The sequence below is a fragment of the Hordeum vulgare genome, chromosome 2H (assembly GCF_904849725.1).
Source record: "Hordeum vulgare subsp. vulgare chromosome 2H, MorexV3_pseudomolecules_assembly, whole genome shotgun sequence".
Lineage (NCBI taxonomy): Eukaryota > Viridiplantae > Streptophyta > Magnoliopsida > Poales > Poaceae > Hordeum > Hordeum vulgare.
The window spans coordinates 483,583,245-483,604,533 of NC_058519.1; positions in this window are offsets into that span (position 1 = coordinate 483,583,245).

Genomic DNA, 21,289 nt, shown 5'->3' on the forward strand with positions numbered 1-21,289 from the left:
AATTTGCTAGAATACTCATTGTGCTTCACTTATATCTTTTGAGCTAGACAATTTTGCTCTATGTGCTTCACTTAGATCTTTCAGAGCATGGCGGTGCGTAACTTGGTAGTTGGCTTGTGCTATGAAAGTAGTCCCAAAGGTGATAGTTACCCAAAGAGGATATAATAAAACTTCCATCTTCATGTGCATTGAGTAGAAGAGAAGTTTGATTCCTCTCAATTAGTTTTGAGACGTGGATTTGGTAATATTAAGAATTATGTTAGTAGGGTGTTATGAATCTAGAAATACTTGTGTTGGAGTTAGTGATTCCCATAACATGCACGTATGGTGAACCGCTATGTTAGGAAGTCGGAGCATAATTGATCTATTGATTGTCATCCTTTGTTTTGCGGTCAGGATCGCGCGATGGTTTACACCTACCAACCCTTCCCCTAGGAGTATGCGTTTAGCACTTTGTTTCGATTACTAATAAAAACTTTCGCAATAAGTATGTGAGTTCTTCATGACTAATGTGAGTCCATGGTATAGACGCACTTTCACCTTCCACCATTGCTAGCCTCTCTAGTACCGCGCAATTTTCGCTGGTGCACAAACCCACCATATGCCTTCCTCAAAACAACCACCATAGCTACCTACTATGGCATTTTCATAGCCATTCCGAGATATATTGCCATGCAACTCCCACCGTTCCGTCTCATGACTTGTGTCGTCACTCTCATATTGCCATTGCATGATCGTAAGATAGCTAGCGAGATGTTTCAACGTCATACGCCAAGCTAGATCGTTGCACATCCCGGTACACTGCCGGAGGCATTTCCTATAGAGTCATCATCGTTCTAAGCTTTGAGCTGTGAGTAAATAAAAGTGTGATGATCATCATTATTAGAGCATTGTCCCATGTGAGGAAATAAAAAAAGGCCAAAGTTGCCCACACAAAAAAAAGAGAGATATGGAAAGAGGCCAAAGAGCCCAAACAAAAAAAATAAAAAAAAAGAGAGAAAAAGAGAGAAGGGACAATGCTACTATCTCTTTCCACACTTGTGCTTCATAATAGCACCATGTTCTTCATGATTGAGAGCCTCTCGTTTTTTCACCACCATATACTAGTGGGAATCTTTATTATATAACTTGGCTTGTATATTCCAATGATGGGCTTCCTCAAAATTGCCCTAGGTCTTCGTGAGCAAGCAAGTTGGATGCACACCCACTAGTTCTCCTTTTGAGATTTCACATACTTATAGCTCTAGTGCATCCGTTGTATGGCAAACCCTACTCATTCACATTGATATCTGTTAATGGGCATCTTCAAAGTCCTTTGATACGCCGAGTCAATGTGACCATCTCCTCCTTTTTGTCTCACAACCTCCACCACACTCTATTCCACCATAGTGCTATATCCATGGCTCACGCTCATGTATTGCGTGAGAGTTGAAAAAGGTTTGAGAAAGTAAGAGTGCCAAAACAATTACTTGGCCAATACCGGGGTTGTGCATGATTTAAATTAGTTGTGTGGGGATGATGGAGCATAGCCAGACTATATGATTTTGTAGGGATAACTTTCTTTGGCCTTGTTATTTCGAAAGTTCATGATTACCTTGCTAGTTTGCTTGAAGTATTATTGTTTTCATGTTAATCGAAAACTATTGTCTTGAAACTTATGGATCTGAACATTCATGTCACATGAAAGAAGTTACAAAGGACATGAAAGAAGGGATAGCGAGGCACGCATCGTGTTGTTGCCATCAAGGGTAAAAAGATGGGGTTTACATCATTGGTTTGAGTTTATCCCTCTACATCATGTCATCTTGCTTAAGGTGTTACTCTATTCGTCATGAACTCAATACACTAGATGCATGCTGGATAGCGGTCGATGTGTGGAGTAATAGTAGTAGATGCAGAAAGTATCGGTCTACTTGTCCCGGACGTGATGCATGTATGTATGATCATTGCCTTAGATATCGTCATGACTTTGTCCGGTTCTATCAATTGCTCGACAGTAATTTGTTCACCCACCGTAATATTTGCTACTTTGAGAGAAGCCTCTAGTGAACACTATGGCTCCCGGGTCTACTTCACACCATATTTTCAGCCTTTCACTTTTACTTCGTTGCACTTTCCGCCTTCAGATCTCACTTTGCAATCAATATTGAAGGGATTGACAACCCCTTTATAGCGTTGGTTGCAAGCTCGTTTGTGTTTGCGCAGGTACTCTGGACACTTGGCTTGATTCTCGTACTGGATTGATACCTTGGTTCTCAAATTGAGGGAAATACTTACTCCTCCTATGCTGCATCACCCTTTCCTCTTCAAGGGAAAACTAACGCAAGCTCAAGAGGAAGCAAGAGATCACCTTATAATGCTACCGTCGTTCTAAGCAAAATAAGGTGCATAAAAGGATTAACATCACATGCAATTCATAAGTGACATCATATGGCCATCATCTTGTGCTTCTTGATCTCCATCACCAAAGCAACGGCATGATCTCCATCATCAAGATCTCCATCAACGTGTCTCCATCGAGGTTGTCTGGTTATATATGATGTTACTACTAAAGCTATGACCTAGCAATATAGTAAATGCATGTGCAAACACAAACATTAGTTTAAAGACAACCCTATGGCTCCTGTCGGTTGCCGTAGCATCGACGTGCAAGCCGATATTAACTATTGCAACATGATCATCTCATACATCCAATATATCACATCACGTCATTGGCCATATCATATCACATGCATACCCTGCAAAAACAAGTTAGACGTCCTCCAATTTGTTGTTGCATGTTTTACGTGGCTGCTATGGGTATCTAGTATGATCGCATCTTACTTACGAAAAACCACAACGGAGATGTGCAAATTGCTATTTAACCTCTCCAAGGACCGCCTCGGTCAAAACCAATTCAACTAAAGTTGGAGAAACCGACACCCGCCAGTCATCTTTATGCAACGAGGTTGCATGTCAATCGATGAAACCAGTCTCTCGTAAGCGTACGAGTTATGTCGGTCCGGGCCGCTTCAATCGAACAATACCGCCGAATCGAGAAAAGACTAAGGAGGGCAGAAAATCGAACATCACCGTCCAAAAAACCTTTTGTGTTCTACTCGAGATAACATCTACACATGAACCTAGCTCATGATGCCACTATTGGGGAACGTTGCGTGAGAAACAAAAAAATTCCTACGCACACGAAAACCTATCATGGTGATGTCCATCTACGAGTGGAGATTTGGATCTACGTACCCTTGTAGATCGCACAACAGGAAGAGTTAAGAAACGCGGTTGATGTAGTGGAATGTCTTCACGTCCCTCGAACCGTCCCACGAACCGTCCCGCGATCCGTCCCACGATCCGTTCCGATCTAGTGCCGAACGGACGGCACCTCCGCGTTCAGCACTCGTACAGCTCGATGATGATCTCGGCCTTCTTGATCCAGAAAGAAAGACAGTGAAGTAGATGAGTTCTCCGGTAGCGTGACGGCGCCCCGGTGGTGGTGATGATCTACTCCTGCAGGGCTCCGCCCGAGCTCCGCAGAAATACGATCTAGAGGTGAAACTTTGTAGTTTAGGCTAGAGTTGCACGTGGAAAAATTGTGTCTAAAAAAGCCCTAAACCTCCACTATATATAGGAGGGAGGGGGAGGGGCTAGGCTTGAAGCACAAGGCCTCAAGGTTGCGTCGGCGCTCGTGAGCAGGAGGACTCCTCCTCCAATTCTGTTTGGGAAGGAGGAGTCCTCCTCTTCCTTCCTACCTCCCTCTTTCCCTTTTCCTTTTCTTTTCTTTTTGGTATTATCTTATGTGGCGCTATGGGCTCCTTGGGCTGACTCCACCAGCCCATTAAGGACTTGTGGCGCCACCCTAGGGCCTTGGGCTCACTCCCGGGTGGGTGGGCTCTTCCCGGTGAACTCCCGGCACCCATTCGTCACTCCCGGTACACTACCGGAATTGCCCGAAACTTTTCGGTGACCAAATGAAACCATCCTATATATCAATCTTCGTTTCAGGACCATTCCATAAACCCTCGTGACATCCGTGATCTCATCCGGGACTCCGAACAACATTCGGTAACCACACATATAACTCAACTATACTAAAACATCATCGAACCTTAAGTGTGCAGACCCTGCGGGTTCGAGAACTATGTAGACATGCCCCGAGGCACTCCTCGGTCAATATCCAAAAGCGGGACCTAGATGCCCATATTGGATCGTACATATTCTCCGAAGATCTTATCGGTTGAACCTCAGTGTCAAGGATTCATATAATCACGTAGGTTATTCCCTTTGTCCTTCGGTATGTTACTTGTCTGTGATTCGATCGTCGACATCCGCATACCTATTTCAATCTCGTTACTGGCAAGTCTCTTTACTCATTTCGTAATACAAGATCCCCTGACTTACACTTAGTCACATTGCTTGCAAGGCTTGTGTGTGATGTTGTATTACCGAGCGTGCCTCGAGATACCTCTCCGTCACACGGAGTGACAAATCCCAGTCGTGATTCATACTAACTCAATGGACACCTTCGGAGATATTTGTAGAGCACTTTTTAGTCACCCAGTTATGTTGTGACGTTTGATGCACACAAGGTATTCCTCCGGTGCCAGTGAGTTATATGATCTCATGGTCATAGGAATAAATACTTGACACGCAGAAAACAATAGCAATAAAACGACACGATGAATATGTTACGTTCATAGTTTGGGTCTAGTGCATCACATGATTCTCCTAATGATGTGATCCAGTTATCAAGTGACAACACTTGCATATAGTCAGAAAACCTTGACTATCATTGATCAACTGCTAGCCAACTAGAGGCTTGCTAGGGACATTGTTTTGTCTATGTATCCACACATGTATCTATGTTTTCATTCAATACAATTATAGCATGGATAATAAATGATTATCTTTAAATAGGAAATATCATAATAACTATTTATCATTGCCTCTAGGGCATATTTCCAACATATCGTTATGTTCTTACTTCACTGACGACTTAAGTAGATACAGGAGTATTTACTTGATGAATTACAAGTCTGAAATATTGAAAAGTTCAAAGCTATTTCAGAGTGAAGATCGTCGTGACAAGAGGATAAACTGTCTACGATATGATCATGGTGATGAATATCTGAGTTGTGAGTTTTGGTACACAGTTAATATAATGTGGAAATTGTTTCGCAAATCATGCCACCTAAGAACACCATAGTGTGATGGTGTGTCCGAACGTCATAGCCACGCCCTATTTGATATGGTGCATACTATGATGTCTCTTATTGGATTACCACTATCATTTATGGGTTATGCATTAGAGACAACCGCATTCACTTTAAATAGGGCACCGCGTATTTCCATTGAGATGACACAGTATAGAATATGGTTTGGAAAAACCTAAGCTGTCGTTTCTTGAAAGTTTGGGGTTGCGATGCTTATGTGAAAAAGTTTTAGTCTGATAAGCTCGAACCCAAAGCGGATAAATGCATCTTCATAGGATATCCAAAACAGTTGGGTATATCTCCTATCTTAGATCCGGAAATGAAGTGTTTGTTTCTAGAAATGGGTCCTTTCTTGAGGAAAGGTTTCTCTCGAAAGAATTGAGTGGTAGGGTGGTGGAACTTGATGAGGTTAGTGAACCGTCACTTCAACCAGTGTGTAGCAGGGCGCAGGAAGTTGTTCATGTGGCGTCTACACCAATTGAAGTGGAAACTCATGATGGTGATCATTGAGCTTCGGATCAAGTTACTACAAACCTCGTAGGTCGACAAGGTCGCGTACTACTATAGAGTGGTACGGTAACCCTGTCTTGGAGGTCATGTTGTTGAACAACAATGAACCTACGAGCTATGGAGAGGCGATGGTTGGCCCTGATTCTGACAAATGGCTCGAGGCCATGAAATCCGAGAGAGGATCCATGTATGAAAACAAAGTGTAGACTTTGGAAGAACTACTTGTTGGTCGTAGGACTATTAAGTAAAACTGGATCTTTAAAAGGAAGACAGACGATGATGGTGAAAAGTCACCATTAAGAAAAGCTCGACTTGTCGCAAGGATATTTCAGACAAGATCAAAGAGTTGACTATGATGAGACTTTCTCACTCGTAGCGATGCTAAAAGTCTGTTGGAATTATGTTAGCAGTTGTTGCATTATTTATGAAATATTGCACATAGGATGTCAAAACATTGTTTCCTCAATGATTTCCTTGAGGAAAGGTTGTATGTGATACAACCAGAAGGTTTTGTCGATCCTAAGGATGCTAACAAGTATGCAAGGTCTAGAGATCCTTCAATGGACTGGTGCAAGCATCTCGGAGTTGGAATATACGCTTGGATGAGATGTTCAAACCTTTTGGGTTTGTACAAGGTTTATGAGAAACTTGTATTTACAAATAAGTGAGTGGGAGCACTATAGAATTTCTGATAAGTATATGCGGTTGACATATTGTTGATCAGAAGTAATGTAGAAGTTCTGTAAAGCATGAAGGGTTATTTGAAAGGAGTTTTTCAAAGGAAAGCCTGGATAGAGCTACTTGAACATTGACCATCAAGGTCTATAGAGATAGATCAAAACGTAAAAAAGAACTTTCAATGAAATGCATGCCTTGACAAGTTTTTTAAGGAGTTCAAAATAGATCAGCAAAGAAGGAGTTCTTGGTTGTGTTGTAAGGTGTGAATTTGAGTAAGACTCAAAAGCCCGACCATGGCAGAAGAAAGAGAAAGGGTGAAGGTCGTCCCCTATGCCTTAGCCGTAGGCTCTAAAGTAAGCCAAGTTGTGTACCGCACCTGATGTGTGCCTTCCCATGAGCCTGTCAAGGGGTACAAAGAGTGATCCAGGATTGAATCACTGAACAGCGGTCAAAGTTATCCTTAGTAACTAGTGGACTAAGGAATTTTTCTCGATTATGGAGGTGGTTAAAGAGTTCGTCGTAAAGGGTTACGTTGATGCAAGCTTTACACTAATCCGAATAACTCTGAGTAGTAAAACGGATCCGTACAATAGACTAGATATTTGGAATATTTCCGAATAGGACGTAGTAGCAACATCTATAAGATGACATAAAGATTTGTAAAGCACACATGGATCTGAAAGGTTCAGAACCGTTGACTAAAACCTCTCTCACAAGCAAGACGTGATCAAACCCCAGAACTATATGGGTGTTGGATTCGTTAAAATCACATAGTCATGTGAACTAGATTATTGGCTCTAGTGCAAGTGGGAGACTGTTGGAAATATGCCCTAGAGGCAATAATAAATTAGTTATTGTTATATTTCTTTGTTCGTGATAATCTTTTATTATCCATAATAATTGTGTTGATTGGAAACTCAAATACATGTGTGGATACATAGACAAATCACTGTCCCTAGTAAGCCTCTAGTTGACTATCTCGTTGATAAAAGATGGTCAAGGTTTCCTGACCATAGACAAGTGTTGTCACTTGATAACGAGATCACATCATTAGGAGAATCATGTGATGGACAAGACCCAAATTATAAACGTAGCATGTGATCGTGTCATTTTGTTGCTATTATTTTCTGCGTGTCAAGTATTCATTCTTATGACCATGAGATCATGTAACTTACTGACAACGAAGGAATATGTTGTGTGTATCAAACGTCACAACGTTACTGGGTGACTATAAAGGTGCTCTACGAGTATCTCCGAACGTGTCCGTTGAGTTAGCATGGATCAAGATTGGGATTTGTCACTCTGTGTGACAGAGAGGTATCTCGGGGCCCACTCGGTAATACAACATCACATATGAGCCTTGCAAACAATGTGACTCAAGTGTGATTTGCGGGATCTTGTATTACGGAATGAGTAAAGAGACTTGCCTGTAACGAGATTGAAATAGGTATAAGGATACCGACGATCAAATTTTGGGCAAGTAACATACCGAAGGACAAAGGGAATGTTATGAGGGATTATATGAATCTTTTGTCACAGAGGTTCGACCGATAAGATCTTCGTAGAATATGTAGGATCCAATATGGACATCCAGGTCCCACTATTGGATATTGACAGAGGAGTGTCTCGGGTCATGTCTACATAGTTCTCGAACCCGCAGGGTCTGCACACTTAAGGTTCGATGATGTTTTAGTATAGTTGAGTTATATGTGTTGGTGACCGAAGGTTGTTCGGAGTCCCGGATGATATCACAGACGTCACGAGGGTTTCTGGAATGGTCTGGAAACAAAGATTGATATATATGAAGTTAGTGTTTGGATTCCGAAAAGTTTTCGGGCATTGCCGGCACTGTACCGGGAGTGACGAATGGGTTCCGAGGGCCCACTGGGTGGGCCCACCACACCCCAAGGGGTCCACATGGGTTTATTGGATGTACAATAAGGTATAATGGGCTGACAAAGACATCCTAGGAAAGCCCATGACTAAAAAGTGGAAAAACCAAAAGAGGTGGGAAAATAGGGAAGGAGTCCTAATCCAAATGGGATTGGAGAAGGACTCCTCCCTCCCACTTTGACCGACCCAAGGAGGGTTTCCTTGGTGCGCCAAGGCTGCCCAAGGCTGCCTCTCCCCTCCACCTATATATACTAGAGGTTTAGGGCTTTAGAGACACAACTTTGGCACGTGCAACTCAAACCTACACCTCGTAGTTCTTCCTCTAGATTAGATTTCTACGGAGCTCAGGCGGAGCCCTGCAGGAATAGATCATTACCAACACCGGCGCGTGATACGTCTCAAACGTATCTATAATTTTTTATGGTTTCATGTTGTTATCTTGTCATCTTTGGATGTTTTATGTACCTTTTATATCTTTTTTGGGACTAACTTATTAATTCAGTGCCAAGTGTCAGTTCCTGTTTTTTCTGTGTTTTTTGCTCTTTTCAGATCTGATTTTGGAACGGTGTCCAAATGGAATAAAATCCCCGAAATAAATTTTTCCCGAACGGAAGAAGATCACGGGGCTTATGGGACAAGCCAGGAGAGCTGCAGGGGGCCCACAAGCCCCCTATCCGCCACCAGGGGGCGGCAGCTAGCAGGCTTGTGGCCTCCCTGGCGCCCCCCTGACCTAGCTCCTTCGCCTATATATTCCCTAAAATACCAAAAAAAATCAAGGGATCCACGAAAATACTTTTCTGCCGCCGCAAGCTTCCGTTTCCGCGAGATCTCATCTGGAGACCCTTCCCGATGCCCTGCCGGAGGGGACTTTGGAGTTGGAGGGCTTCTACATCAAAATCATCGCCCCTCCAATGACTCGTGAGTAGTTAGTAGCTAGGTGGCTTCAGACCTACGGGTCCGTAGTTAGTAGCTAGGTGGCTTCTTCTCTCTCTTGGATCTTCAATACAAAGTTCTCAATGATCTTCATGGAGATCTATCCGATGTAATCCTCTTTGGCGGTGTGTTTGTCGAGATCCGACGAATTGTGGATTTGTGATCAGATTATCTATGATATATATTTGAGTCTTTGTTGATTTCTTATATGCATGATTTGATATCCTTGTAAGTCTCTCCGAGTCTTGGGTTTTGTTTGGCCAACTAGATCTATGATTCTTGCAATGGGAGAAGTGCTTGGTTTTGGGTTCTTACCGTGTGGTGACCTTTCCCAGTGACAGTAGGGGCAGCAAGGCACACATCATGTAGTTGCCATCAAGGGTAACAAGGTGGGCTTTGTCATAGATATGAGATTGTCCATCTACATCATGTCATCTTGCTTAAAGTGTTACTCTGTTCTTTTGGACTTAATACACTAGATGCATGCTGGATAGCGGTCGACGTGTGGAGTAATAGTAGTAGATGCAGAAAGTATCGGTCTACTTGTTTTGGACGTGATGCCTATAGATATAATCATTGCCATAAATGACGTCACGACTTTGCGCGGTTCTATCAATTGCTCGACAGTAATTTGTTCACCCACCGTCTACTTGCTTTCATGAGAGAAGCCACTAGTAAACACTATGGCCCCCGGGTCTATTCACACCTATCGTTTCCACTTGCGCTTTTACTTTGCTTTGTTACTTTCTTGCTTTCAGTTCTCACTTGGCGAACAATCTATAAGGGATTGACAACCTCTTCATAGCATTGGGAGCAAGCTTTTTATGTTTGTGCAGGCACTTGAGATACTCCTTCACTGGATCGATACCTTGGTTCTCAAACTGAGGGAAATACTTACCACCGCTGCGCTACATCACCCTTTCCGCTTCGAGGGAACACCAACGCAAGGCTCCAAGGCCACGGGGGAAATCCTTTGCGTATTTGCCTAGGAAGTCCCTTAAGGCGTAGCCGTAGCAGAAGGATTCCTGGTGCCGTTGCTGAGGAGTATCAAGACAAGAACAGTCTCCCGTCAGCACGTTTCTGGCGCCATTGGAAGGTCTTTTGTTGCAGTAGAAGAAGTATTTCTGGCGCCGTTGCCGGGGAAGGAGAGATCTATCCAAGTAGGTCTCACAAACTCATCTCTTGCATTTACTTTTTTGCCAGTTGCCTCTCGTTTTCCTCTCCCCCACTTCACATTTGTCGTTTTCATTTGCCTTTCTCCTTTGCCTTTTTCTTTTGCTTTCTGCCGGTTTTCATGCTTGCTTGTGTGCTTGTTTGTTTGTTGAAGTCATCATGTCTGAAAACACCAAACTTTGCAACTTCTCGAGTACCAATAATAATGATTTTATTAGTACTCCGATTGCTCCCGCCACTAGTGCGGAATTGTATGAAATCAACGTAGCTTTGCTGAATCTTGTTATGAAAGAGCAATTCTCTGGCCTTCCTACTGAAGATGCCGCATCCCATCTCAATACCTTCATTGAGCTTTGTGATATGAAAAATAAAAGAGATGTGGATAATGACGTGATTAAGTTGAAGCTTTTTCCTTTCTCGTTGCGAGATCGCGCAAAAACTTGGTTTTCTTCTTTGCCTAAAAATAGTATCGATTCTTGGGATAAGTGCAAAGATGCTTACATATCCAAGTATTTTCCGCCGGCTAAGATCATATCCTTACGTAACGATATCATGAATTTCAAGCAACTTGATCATGAACACGTTGCACAATCTTGGGAGAGGATGAAGCTTATGATTAGAAATTGTCCCGCTCATGGCTTGAGTTTGTGGATGATTATACAAATCTTTTACGCTGGCTTGAATTTTGCCTCTCGCAATATCTTGGACTCCACCTCAGGTGGAACGTTCATGGAAATCACGTTAGGAGACGCTACAAAACTCCTAGACAATATCATGACCAACTACTCTCAGTGGCACACTGAAAGGTCACCTGCTAGCAAAAAGGTACACGCTATACAAGAAATTAACTCGCTTAGCGCTAAGATGGACGAGTTGATGAATTTGGTTGCTAGTAAAAACGCTACTGTAGATCCTAATGACATGCCACTATCTTCTTTGATTGAGAGTAGCAACGCTAGTTTGGACGTGAATTTTGTTGGTAGGAACAATTTTGGCAACAACAATGATTTTAGAGGAAACTATGTTCCTAGGCCTTTTCCTAGTAACTCCTCTAACAACTATGGAAATTCCTACAACAACACTTATGGAAATCACAACAAATTAACCTCTGATTTAGAGATTAATATCAAAGAGTTCATTAACTCTCAAAAGATTTTCAATGCGTCCATAGAGGAAAAACTACTCAAAATAGACGATTTGGCTAAGAGCGTTGATAGGATGTCTTGTGATATTGATGCTTTGAAAGTTAGATGCGATCCTCCCAAGGTCAACTTGGATGAAACTTTGAAAGCTATGTGTGTCTCCATGAATGAGAGCAAAGAAAGAACCACCCAAATTCGCGCTAGGCATGAATGGTTTAAAAGGGTGCGTTCTAGTGATGCAAATCATGAAGATCTTAAAGTGCTTGGTGTGTATCCTCTTGAATCTTTGTTTTCGCGTGTCAAACCTATTGATGGAGGGGCTGGATATGAATCCACTTTGGTTGAAAAACGCCCCAATGATTCGGAGTCCACCTATCTTGATGATAAAGGTGTGGAGAGTGGAGTAGAAGAAATCAAAATTTTGGGTAGTAATGAAACTCCCACTTTGGATTTCAAGGAATTCAATTATGATAATTGCTCCTTGTTTGAATGCATTTCTTTGATGCAATCCATTGCAAAATCTCCACACGCTTATAGCCAAAGCAAATCCTTTACCGCGCATATCGTAGATGCTATGATGAAATCTCTTGAAGAGAAGCTCGAACTAGAAGTCTCTATACCTAGAAAACTTCATGATGAGTGGGAACCTACTATCAAAATCAAGATCAACAACTATGAGTGCAATGCCTTGTGTGATTTGGGTGCTAGTGTTTCCGCGATTCCAAAGTCTTTATGTGATATTCTTGGTTTTCATGAGATTGAAGAGTGTTCTCTTAATTTGCATCTTGCGTATTATACTGTTAAGAAACCCATGGGAAGGATCGATGATGTTCTTATTGTTGCAAATAAGAACTATATACATGTGGATTTCATTGTACTTGACATAGATTGCAATCCTTCATGTCCCATTATTCTTGGTAGACCTTTCCTAAGGACTATTAGTGCTATCATCGATATGAAGGAAGGGAATATTAGATTTCAATTTCCTTTAAAGAAGGGCATGGAGCACTTTCCTAGAAATAAAATAAGATTGCCTTATGAATCTATGATGAGGGCTACTTATGGTCTGAGCACCAAAGATGACTATACGTGATTTCATCACCTTTCGCCTAGCTAAGGGCGTTAAACAAAAGCGATTGTTGGGAGGCAACACAACGAATTTATCCTTTTCTTTCTGTTTTGTGTTTTCCACACTTTCATAATTCTTTTATGATTCTGTTTTTTGTGTTTCTTTTTGCGTTCGTGCCAAGCAAAACCGTTATGATTAGTCTTGGGGATGATCGTTTGGTCATGCTGGAAAAGACAGAAACTTTCTGCTCACGAAAAGAATTTTCATTTGTTTTCTGTAAGAGCTTTTGAGTTGATTCTTTTTTCTGCTGATTGCTACGCAAATTCTTCAGACTGTCGTAATTATTCAGAATTTTTGAAGTACCATAAGTACACGAAATATACAGATTGCTACAGACTGTTCTGCTGTTAACATATTCTATTTTTTTGTTGTGTTGGTTGCTTATTTTGATGAAACTATGGATAGTATCGGGGGGTATTAGCCATGGAAGATTGAAGATACAGTAACCCAACATCAGCATAAGTAGAATTTAAGTTTGCTACAGTACCTAAGGAAGTGGTGGTTTGCTTTCTTATACTAATGTTATCACGAGTTTCTGTTTAAGTTTCGTGTTGTGAAGTTTTCAAGTTTTGGGTGAAGTTCTTATGGACAAAAAGATAAACAGTGGCAAGAGCTTAATCTTGGGGATTCCTATTTGCCTAGGAAGTCCCTTCAGGCGTAGCCGTAGCAGAAGGATTCCTCATGCCGTTGCTGAGGAGTATCAAGACAAGAACAGTGTCCCGTCAGCACGTTTCTGGCGCCATTGGAAGGTCTTTTGTTGCAGTAGCAGCGCGCCGTCATGCTGCCGGAGAACTCATCTACTTCTACGTCTCTCTTGCTGGATCAAGAAGGCTGAGATCGTCATCGAGCTGTACGTGTGCTGAACGCGGAGGTGCCGTCCGTTCGATGCTAAATCGGAACGGACCGTGGGACGGATCGTGGGATGACGGTGATTTGAATCATGAAGTTGTACCACTACATCAACCGCATTTCTTAACGCTTCCCGCTTAGCGATCTATAAGGTTATGTGGATCTAATCTCCTCTCGTAGATGAACATCACCATGATAGGTCTTCGTGTGCGTAAGAAAAAATTTGTTTCCCATGCAACGTTACCCTACAGCGAAGTCATCAGCATAGTCATCAGTGTAGTTGGCGTTGTCATTTTCTTCAACGTTGAAGATTGACTTGTTGACGAATGTGGTAGCCAATGCATGACTTGCCACACCAGACTCTGAATCATCTTCAGATCCTTCCTCTTCATCACATTCCTCAGATTCTTCCTCAGAATCCATTTCCTTGCCAATGAGTGCCCGAGCCTTTCTGAAATTGGTCTTCTTGTGCGATGAGGACTTTGAGGATGAGGATTTTGAAGATTTCTTCTTTTTCTTCGAGTAATCAGAACTTTCATCCTTGTATTTCTTCTTCTTTGATTCCTTCACCTAGTGAGGACAGTCAGCAATGTAGTGACCAAATTTCTTGCATTTGTGGCAGGTTCTTTTCTTGTAATCCTCATATGAAGATTATGATTTCCTCATATCTCTTCTTGAAGATTTACCGAACTGGCCACGCGTTGTAAACTTCTGGAATTTCCTCACGAGCATTGCAAGCTCCTGTCCAAGTTCTTCAGGGTCACCAATGCTGCAATCTGAGTCTTCTTCTTCAGATGAGGAAATTGCTTTGGCCTTCAGCGCACGAGGTCTTGAGTAGCTTGGTCCATACAGATCTCTATTTTCTTCCTGTTGGAATTCCTGAGTATTGAGTCTTTCAAGTATATCAGCAGGATCAAGCATCTTATAGTCTCCTCTTTCTTAAATCATCAGAACCAGTGTATCAAATGATGGATCCATAGATCTTAGCAGTTTCTTCACAACTTCATGGTCAGTGATGTCCCGAGCTCCCAGTGCTTGCACTTCATTTGAGATGTCAGTGAGGTGATCAAAGGTATCTTGGCAGCTTTCATTCTCAAGCCTCTTGAAGCGATTGAAGAGATTGCGAAGAACATCAACACGAGAGTCACGCTGAGTTGAAATTCCTTCATTGACTTTGGACAGCCTATCCCAGATAAGCTTAGCTATTCCCAAAGCACTCACTCTTCCATACTGGCCTTTCCTCAGATGGCCACAGATGATATTCTTCTCTTGATAATCAAGTTGCTTGAATTTCTTCACATCAGCGGCTGAGATAGTAGCAGTGATGGAGGGAATACCATGTTCCACAATGTACCAGAGATCATTGTCAATATCCTGAAGATGCAACTGCATCTTGGTCTTTCAGTAGGGAAAGTCCTTTCCTTCGAAGGTAGGACATCCTGCAGTAACCTTGATCATACCTGCAGTCGACATAACTAAAACTCCAGGTGGTTAAACCAAAATCACACAAAACAAGGGAGTACATTGCTCTGATACCAATTGAAAGTGCGTTATATCGACTAGAGGGGGTGAATAGGCGATTTCTAGAATTTAATTGCTGAGGAAATTCCTTGTGAGGAAATTCCTCAATGATGAATTACGTGCAGCAGAAATGGCGTAGGATCAGAAGTGCAAATACTACTACAACAGATTACTTGGTGAACATTATGAGAATCGGTTCGCACAGTACGCAGGAACAAAGAACGCAGGTGAAGATTAACTAGAGTGAAGAATTTGAGGTTGAGGAAATTCAGAGAAAGTCTTCAAACAAATTCTTCAAACAGCATAGACGAAAGTCTTCAACGTACAATTTTGAGGAAATGAAAGAGTTGAAGAAATAGAACATGTAGCTCGATGAAGACGGTAGTTGATGACCCAGTTCCAACTGATGTGACAGTTGTACATCTGGTTCGAAGAGGCTTGGTATTGAAACCAATGGACACACAGTCCCAGGACACACAGTCCCTACCGTATTCTCCTTGATCTAAGGACACACAGTCCTCGCCCAACACTAGTGGTAAGTCTTTAGGGCAGACTTCCAAACCCTCACAAACTCGGTCACCTAGCGATCCACAATTGACTGCTGGATGCTCTAGACCATGATGCCTAACCATCTGGAGGATGCACAATCCTCAAAGCTAAAAGGCTTCAGTTCCACACACGAACAAATTCTTTAGTGATTCTTAATCACTTGGTTTTTGGTTTGGGGTTCAATGTTTGGGGTATTTCCTCACTTGATGATTTTCATCTGGAAGACTCTGAGGAATTAGGGTTGCTCTAAATGACAAGTGTCAGTTTCTCTCGGAGCAGCCAACCAACTAGTGGTTGTGGGGGCGGCTATTTATAGCCTGGGAGCATCCCGACATGATTTTACATAAATGCCCTTAAATATTGTGACCGTTGGGTGGATAAAATCAGTGAGGTGGCGCATCTCGCGGCAACAGTCGGAACTTTCAACTGTGAAAGTCCTCATGTCTCTCATATTCCTCACTTTGAGGCTTTGGTAGGTTTAGGCTTGGGTTGAGCATCATGAGGAAATTCATTCCTTAGTATTACTTCGACCCCCTTTAACAGTACGGTGTTCCTATGACTCAAGAGTAAATAAACTAAAACAGAAATAGTAAATCTTCACGCTTCAAAATCTTCAGACTATTTTTCTTCAGTACACACCGAATTCCTCATCTTCAATATCTTCATGAGGAATATCAATTTCATCGCAATTTCTTCGCAATCAAAGTCTTCAAGTTAAGACCAAATTCTTCAGCCGAAGACATTCATTTTTAGGGGTCGATATTCATCGTATAACTCAAAATCCTCAGCGACTTATAGAGCCTGTGTACACTTACAAATTGTCGGGACCCCGATCCTAAATCATAAGAACCCAGCCTGTAACGCATCACATCACTTTGCGGCGTCACGCACGGTAAACTCCACGGCTGCCACCTTACCTTGGCCGGGACCGTTTGCGTCTTTTGGCTCACGTATGTGAATATGTTGCTAGCGTTCAAACAACAAAGAACCCGGGTCGACATGACTAGTTATAAACCCAAGCGGTACATCCGTACAGGGACAGGCATACATAACCCAGCAAGGCAGGTGTCGGTCATCAGCGTGTGTAGACGAGTCGTAGCAACCTACAAGGACTCCATTACACCGCGTGACATTTCCCCGAGGGGACAGACACAGCAGCAAAGAAGGATACACGCCGGTCAATCAATGTGTTCCGAGCAGTAGCAAGCTACCAAGGCCCGATGGAATCACAAAGAGGCATTTCCCTGTAAAGAGTACTACTAAAGGCAAACAACTAGGTGTCGAATCCCACACATATAATGCATTTCAAACATACACACATTATGCACGATATGTGTAGATACAACATGGCATCACAACATAACTCTATGATTCAAGCATTTATTAAAGACTCATAAGAGTCAACATAGTATGATATTACAAACAGGGGTCTCGTGACCCGACACTCAAGTCATACAAGCAACAAGCGGAAGCAATTCATGTCTGGGTACAAACATCTACTAAAAGTGGCTGGAAGAGCCTGAAAAGCTACTACGACCCTACCAAAGGAGCCAGACCTCTGTCTGGGATTCCCAAGCTATTCCGGTCAACGTCAAACACATCGCGTAGAACCTTTAATGAGTCTAAGTCTTCTCTGCAAAAACATAAATAAAGCAACCATCAGTACAAAGGTGCTCAGCAAGTCTTCTCTACATATGCATCATGTTTCAATGAAAGGATTGTGGGGGTTTGATTGCAGCAAGCCAGCTTTGACTCTTGGCTAACCTGTACTACGACTACAAGTTCTTTCTTTGAGGTGGGATAGCTCACACGAGTCCACATATTCACCAATTCAATACACCACTATGGATCCACTCTCGTCTCCCTACGAGAAGGCCTTCCATAGCACTCACACTTATCTTGCATGTTTTAGAGTATCCATTTAAATTGTCTATGTACCACGTAATGTTTCCAAGTAGTCCATAACCGAGGACGTGGCTATTCGAACAGATTGATTCACCCTGCAGGGGTATACTTCTTCACACATGCTCCCACCACTTAGCACCATATGCACGTCATGCATCTCGGCAACCTTCAAGCGGAAGCACTGGCGTGGGTGTCAGCCACGACCGTTAACCACACAAGACCCTAGTCCAGGTTTATCGCCTATTTGAGACTGAACCCGCAAGGAAGTCCAGCCGAGGTTTCCTCTACGGCCCCAAACGATGCGTGCAGGGTTCCCAAGCCCACAATTCGGGTGCCACTTGGTACACCGTGCCACTGTGTATCTACCGTAGTGAAGCCTACCCCGTCGGGCAGAGCTAAACACGGCCGCCAACACTTTTCCTACAAACACCAGAAACTAATTGCAACTCCTGGATAGAGATCTAGGCGATTAATAAGACGAGAGGGTCAATTAAGTATCCCAATGTGTGGTAGTATCTTGTCTTGGATAACACACACAGAACTCAGTTCTTAAGGACGGTCCCAATGAGACAACCCACCATGTACTCCTACATGGCCTCTCATCGCTACCTTTACCAAATCAGATTCACACCTTTACTCTCACACCGTAGGACATGAACACAACCATTCTGATTCATCGTCCACACGGATCAGACCCGACACGACTCTACGCATAGCAGGCATTGTAAACAAGCATGGATGAGTAAGCACATCAAGGTCAAGCAGTTGCTACTCATGCTAAGTGGTTTCAACTATTTACTGTGACAAAATCAGGTCATGCAGAGGAATGGGTTCAACTACCGATAACATGTACAGTTGAATCGTGTTTGTCCTAATGCAGTAAAAGAGAGAAGGAGCGAGCGAGTGGGTTTATTTCAATATGCTCAAGGGGGGTTTGCTTGCCTGACACGTCTGAAGATAGCAATGAGTCTTCATCAATGTCAACGATCACATCGTCGGAAACATCGTTTAGCGAGGGGAACAACATCGACAAACAAGAAAGAACAACAATTACTTCACGGAAATGCAACATTATGATGCATGCTCAAGACATGAAATGAAAGATGGCATGGCTAATGTGGCTATCATTTCTTAAGTTGAAGTTAGTTTGAATTAGGATTCAAACATCACGTCAAGCCGGGTATCTTTCCAAGTACCCATATAATTGATTCGACCTGATGCTCATAACAAATTATTCCAACATGTATGGAGTTAGTATTTTGAGTTACTGATTTGCATTGACCAATGTTTGGTCATAACAATTGAAGTGGAAATCAAATAAGTATCAATTTCCAACTCCAAACTATTTATTAAATTTACCCTATTCATTATTTTGCCTATTTGGTGTTGTTAACTTTTTCAAACATGCATGAAATTGCAATAATCTGATTCCTTGGATTTTTCTGATACTTTTTCATATATAAATTATTTTCATCCGAGTTATATTTTAATTTCTATGATTTTTACAAGTTTTAGTAATTTCCTGGATTTCTTTTATAAACAGAAAATCAATTACTGCGTCACTGTGATGTCATCACTGCGTCAGCAGTCAACGGCGCCTAGGCCAGGTCAAACCTGACCAGTGGGGTCCACTGGTCAGTGACCCAGGGGCTAACCCTGCGCTGACCAGCCCCTAATTGGGGTTTGACCAGGTGTGGGGCCCTCTGGCAGTGACTGGGGGGAGGTTAATTACGCCCTAATGGTCGGCCACGTTGACGCCCATCGGAGGGTGGTCGCCGGCGACCAAGCCCGCGGCGGAGGGCTCACCGGAGACGACATAAACGGCGCTACACGGCACCAAATCGGGCGCGGTTTGTAGCTACGGGACGCTGGCAAAGCAGCCGATCTGACAGGGGCATCAGGAGAAGCTAGGGTCGCCGGGAGAGGCGCCGGCGACGAGCCAAAGCGGCGGCCGAAGCTCGGCCTTCCGCGGGTGATGGCTGCAGGGCACGGGGAGGGCAGCTGATGGGCTCATCACATTCCTCGCGGCTCCAGGAGCTCGATCCCTAGCTCGAGCGCGTGGAAGAGACACCACAGCGACGACGACGACATGGCCGGCGGCAAGGAGCTCTCGGCCTTGGTGGGGAACGGGGCTACGGTGCGCGGAAGAGCGTGGGGTGAGAGGAGAAATGATGACGAGCTCACGGCGGTTCCGATGGTGTTGCTGTAGGGCTCGGGGGTGCACCGGAGGGAGCGAATCGACGGAACAGGTCCGGCGGCCGGAGGTGGAGAAGATGGCGGCGAGGCGTTGACAGGGGGCCTCCAGGCTTGATTCCTTCTTCCAGGGGACGAGGAGGAGCACGGCGGGGCTTTGGGCCACAACAGTTGGGCTAGAGGGGGCTCGTGGCCACGGCTACGACGATCGGCGGCGACAAGCAGGCTCGGCCATGGTGGGAGAGGGCGAGAGAAAGATGGAGGGGAGCCAGAGAGGGGTGGAGAAGGGAGAGACGTGTACGGGGTACTCATCCCCGCCGTCTGCGTGGCTCGGGCAAGCAGGAGGTGGCCAGGGGACGTGGCTGCGCTTGCCGGCGCGTCGGCACACAGCTGCTTCTCCTCCTGGCAGGAGGAAGAAGACAGTCGTGCCCCTGATGGGCTGGGCTTGGAGGGCGACAGGTAAGCGTTTCCTTTTTTTTCTTCTGTTCTCTTCTATTTTGTTATTTCTAACATTTGTTTTATTTGTTTTGGCTCCAACTAATTCAAAGAAAATAGGTAAACAACTCTGGGGTGTTATTTGGAATATTTTCCAACCCCATGTGAAGTTTTCAACATTTTATAAAACTAGGAAGTATTTGAAATCAATTAATTAATTGATTTCAGTGGCTTTTGAGTTTAAAATAAAATGCCAAAAGTATTTTGAAAATATATAACACCCCTGACATTTTCTTTCCAACATTTATCAAAAATGATGGACTTTTATGAAAACCATTTTGGTTCATTGATTTGTCACCACTTTTGAATTGTTTTGAATATAGAGTAGCTAGGGTTTTGTTCTTGTTGAACCTATTTGGATGTTGTTTGGTGTTAGGGTTTGGTCATCCCCATTTGTAGATCATCCAAATTTGAATTAAATTGATTTGAATGCATTCATGAATGCTTACTGATGCAACTAACTACAAGATATAATCTAGGGCTGTGACAACTCACCCCCACTAAACAAGAATCTCGTCCCGAGATTCAAGCATAGTCGGGAAGAGGAAGAGGGGACACTAAACTATCACAATCTTCACGATCCATTTGCTCCTCTCGAGGACGTTGATTCATCGCACCATGTTGATCTTGACATCTTTGTCCTTGAGGTCTTCATCTAGCTTGACGACAAAAGAACAGAGAGACTACATAAGATTTGATCTCCTCAAAGATCGAGCAACTCAAAATCAACTCATAGAATGAGACGTAGGAATGTTCCTTGAGCTGAGACACAACACCAAAACACGGATGAGAAAATGATACATAAGACAAAGGTTCAATTGGTAGGCAACAAATCCATGCTTAAATCAGATGGTGACGAGGTTTCAAAGTAGCGAGGATTAAATTGCCATTCGTATCATAACGGGGCACCTTAGGAAGGTGACTCACAGAGATATTCCTTTAAGTGGCAAAAAGAATTACTTTTGATCCTAAGATCATTGAAACTCTTCATAGCAGAGTAAGGCAATTCACAAATGATTGTTTGAAGGAATTTGAAAGAATGGCATACTCAGTTTGAAAGAAACTAGAGTTATAGAACCACTCGGCAAACGGAAGGCACATTCCAGGTATTACCG